The 4,315-nt window shown below is 36.5% G+C and overlaps 1 pseudogene; it reads left to right on the top strand.

The window, feature by feature from the left end:
- The first annotated feature begins 904 nt into the window (after positions 1-904).
- LOC100025255 (nucleosome assembly protein 1-like 1) lies at positions 905-2,249 on the top strand (annotated as a pseudogene).
- Positions 2,250-4,315: the final 2,066 nt, after the last annotated feature.

The raw sequence follows: 4,315 nt of genomic DNA, 5'->3' as shown, positions 1-4,315 counted from the left end.
CACTCTTACCTCTGGGACACAGATAAACCTTGTATGTTGTCTTGGTTTGAAATTTTTTTAACTGCATCCTCTTCTTGCTTCTGTCACTCCAGAATTCATTTTGAGACCTTACTTTAATATTTTCTGTAGCACAATCGGGAAGATCTCTGATGAATCCCTGTCTTTATCCTATCATATCAGCATATTTTTTCCCCTTTTTGAGTGTTCATGCTATGGTATTTGGAGCACATATGTTTAATACTGATTTTTTTTCTCTGTTAATTTTTTTTAAAAGCCTTACCTTCCATCTTGGAGTCAATACTGTGCATTGGCTCCAAGGCAGAAGAGTGGTAAGGGCTAGGCAATGGGGGTCAAGTGACTTGCCCAGGGTCACACAGCTGGAAAGTGTCTGAGGCCAGATTTGAACCTAGGACCTCCCATCTCTAGGCCTGGCTTTCAATCCACTGAGCTACCCAGCTGCCCCCTCTGTTAACTTTTAACATAGTATGATTTCCTCTTTTAGCATTCTATTATTTATTTTTGCCTTATATAATTATAACATTTCAATCTCTTATTTTTACCTGATGTTAAGTATAGTCTGTTCTATCCCCTCATAAAAATGTTGAATATGGAAAGTTCTACTACATACTAACCAAAAAATAATTAAAATCAACCAAAGGCACATCAGTTAACAGAGTTGCAGTTTCCTCATCCTCTTTGAGGATCTTTAGCATAAGCCAGACTCAAACTTATTTGATATTTCAAAACTCAAACTATCTTTACATTTAAAATATTTTTAAGCTCCTTCTCTTCCTCTTCCTCCTCCTCCTCCTCCTCCTCCTCCTCCTCCTCCTCCTCCCACCGTTGCCATCGCTGCCCTGAGTCACAATCTGCACAGCTCCAGCCTCTTAGTTCCTGTAGCAGCTGCAGATCTCATATTTGGAGGTCTTACAACATGGCAGATATTGACAACAAAAAAACTCAACTTGACCAACAAGATATGGAGGATGTTGAAGAAGTGGAAGAAGAAGAAATTGGTGAAGATTCAAATAGCAAAGCTCGTCAACTGACTGTTCAGATGGTGCAGAATCTTCAAATTCTTGCAGCTCTTCAGGAAAGATTGGATGGTTTAGTGGGAACATCTACTGGATACATTGAGAGCTTGCCAAAAGTAGTTAAGCAATGGGTGAATGTCCTTGAAAACTTTTAGGTGAAATGTGCACAAATAGAAGCCAAGTTCTATGAGGAAATTCATGTTCTTTAAAGAAAGTACGCTGTTCTTTATGAGCCACTTTTTGATAAGAGAAGTGAAATCATCAATGCAATTTATGAACCTACAGGGGAAGAATGTGAGTAGAAACCTGATGATAATGAAGAAATTTCAGAGGAAATGAAAGAGAAGAGAAGCTTGAAGAGGAGAAAAAATATGAAGAAAAAGAAGACCCTAAAGGAATTCCTGAATTTTGACTGACTATTTTTAAAAATGTTGACTTGCTCAGTGATATGCTTCAGGAACATGATGAACCTATTCTGAAGCATTTGAAAGAAAGTGAAGTTCTCAGATGCTGGACAGCCTATGAGTTTTACATTAGAATTTCACTTTGAATCCAATTAATATTTCACAAATGAGGTGTTGATGAAGACATATCATATGTGGTCAGAGCCAGATGATTCTCATCCCTTCTCCTTTGATGGACCTGAAATTATGAGTTGCACACAGGGTGTCAGGTAGAATGGATAAAGGGAAAATGTTACTTTGAAAACTATTAAGAAGAAACAGCAAAACAAGGGACATGGGACTGTTTGAACTGTGACCAAAACAGTTTCCAATGATTCTTTTTTCAATTTCTTTTCTCCTCCTGAAGTTCCTGAGAGTGGAGACCTGGATGATGATGCAGAGGTTATCCTTGCTGCAGACATCGAGATTGGTCACTTTTTATGTGAGCATATCGTCCCAAGATCAGTATTATACCTCACAGGGGAAGGTATTGAAGATGATGACAATGATTATGATGAAGAAGGTGAAGAGGCTGATGATGAGGAAGGGGAAGAAGAAGCTGATGAGGAAGATGATCCAGAATATGATCCAAAGAAAGATCCAAACCCAACTGAGTACAAGCAGCAGTGTGAGCAGGGTGTACTGTGGCCTTGAGGATTATTGCACTGCCCCAGCCTAAACACAGCTAGTAGTTACTTACAGCCATATGTTTTGTATTTTCTTGGTAGAATCAAGTAAACAATTTTTGTTAAAAAAAGGGAAAAAAAGAAAAAATTAAACTTTTAGAACCAGTTCGAACTATAGGTTCATTCTACCTAGCATTTTAATAGTATAATTTCTGCCAGATATGTAGAATGCAGTATATCATGTAACACATGCCCATTGCTACATAGTTTGGTTCTTGTGAAGTATTTTGTCATGTAGCTATTAGGCTGCAGCTGAAAAAATTATCCAAACTGTTATTTGAGACCAATATAGGTTTAGAAAAAAGAAATCCTTATGAAGAACCAACCAAAGTATTTTTTCAGCCCAGTAGTTAAATGGGTTTAAGTCTGCAATTGCAACAGAATACCTTGATAACAGGCAGGAAGCACAGCTCCCTTCAGTCACCACACCTTCACATACACTTTTGGCTTCTACTACTAGCAGGGGAAAATATGACCTTAGAGCTCATTAATGCTCTATCAGCCTAATCTAATCAATCATCAGAGCAGAGAAGAAGCCCCTTTAGGATAGAATAGCCCAAACTCACATATCCAGCAAATAATTGGAGAAGCAAGGTGACAGCCAATGACAGGGGAGAATCAAAAGAAAAAGAAGAAAAGAAATTATAATCAACAGCTTCTATCTAGGTAATGAACAAACTGCAAATGCAACAGAGGAAGACCAAGGAACACCTAGCAAAAATGCAGAAACTCCATCAAATTCAACTCAGTCTTTGGAAGAATTCAAAACACAATTCAAGAAAAAATAAGAGAGGCTGAAGCCAATTGGGAAAAGAACTTCAAAAGCAAAATAAATCATCTGGAAACAGAGGAAAATGAACTAAAACAAGAAAATAGTGTCCTGAAAACCAGAATTGACCAGCTTGAAAACAGAGCAAAGAAAGTGAAAGATGATCTACAAAGAAAAGTAGAGCAGAAGAAGGATTACCAAAAATCCAGTGATAAAATTAAGTCTTAAAAATTAGAATGTAGAAGCAAATGACTTCAAAATGCAGAGTCTATGAAAGAAAATCAAAAGAATGAAAAAATTGAGGAAAATATCAAATACCTCAGTTATAAAACAACAGACCTGGAAAATAGATCTAGGAGAGACAATTTAAGAATTATTGATCTACCAGAAAATCATGACAAAAGAAAAAGGCTAGACATAATTCTAAAGGAAATGATCCAAGAAAACTGCTCCAACATTCTTGAACAAGAGGGACAAGTGGGGATTGAAAGAATCCATGGATCGCCTCCTACATTTAATCCTCAATTGATAATGCCCAGGAATGTTTTAGCCAAATTCAAGAACTATCAGATCAAAGAAAAGATACTAAAAACTACTAAGAAGAAACCATTCAGATATCATGGAACCACAGTTAGGATAACACAGGACCTGACTATATCCACACGGAAGGAGTAGAAGTCATGGGATATAATATTCTGGAGAGCAAGGGAACTGGGTCTACAACCAAGAGTCAACTACCCAGCAAAATTGACTATAGTCTTCAATAAAATAGAAGACTTCTAAGCATTCACAAAGGAAAGACCTGGCTTAAACAGAAAACTTGATGCCCAAACACAGAACTCAAGAGAATCACCAAAAGGTAATTAAGAAAGGGGGAAAAAAACTTCTTTTAAGGGACCCAGTAAGTTTAAATGATTTGTATTCCTGTAAGAAAAGATAATACTGGTAACTCTTAAAAATTGTTATTTTCAACAGGGTAGCTAGAAGAAGTATACATAGAGGGAAGAGTGACAAACTGTAAAGGATGAAATATCAAATTATATATGTATACATATATATATATATTAGGGTAAAATAGAGGATAATATTAAGTGAAATAGGAAAGAAATGAAATGGGGTAATTTTTTATTTCATAAAGAAGCATGTGGGGAGAGGGGAGAGAAAACCAATACAAAGAGTGAAAAAGGTTGGAGACAGTCTCCAAGAACATTTTCATCATTATAGTGAGAAGGGTCAGAAATATTCAAATAGAAGGAAAACCTCTGACTCCAAATTCAATCATCATCAACATCACCACTAACAACATCATCATCAACAACAACATCACCAACACCATCATCAACATCATCCACAACATCATCATCAACAACAATATCATTAATG

The sequence above is a fragment of the Monodelphis domestica genome, chromosome 2 (assembly GCF_027887165.1).
Source record: "Monodelphis domestica isolate mMonDom1 chromosome 2, mMonDom1.pri, whole genome shotgun sequence".
Taxonomy (NCBI): Eukaryota; Metazoa; Chordata; class Mammalia; order Didelphimorphia; family Didelphidae; genus Monodelphis; species Monodelphis domestica.
The sequence above is the reverse complement of the archived record's forward strand: the minus strand, read 5'-3'. Positions and strand labels throughout refer to the sequence as shown.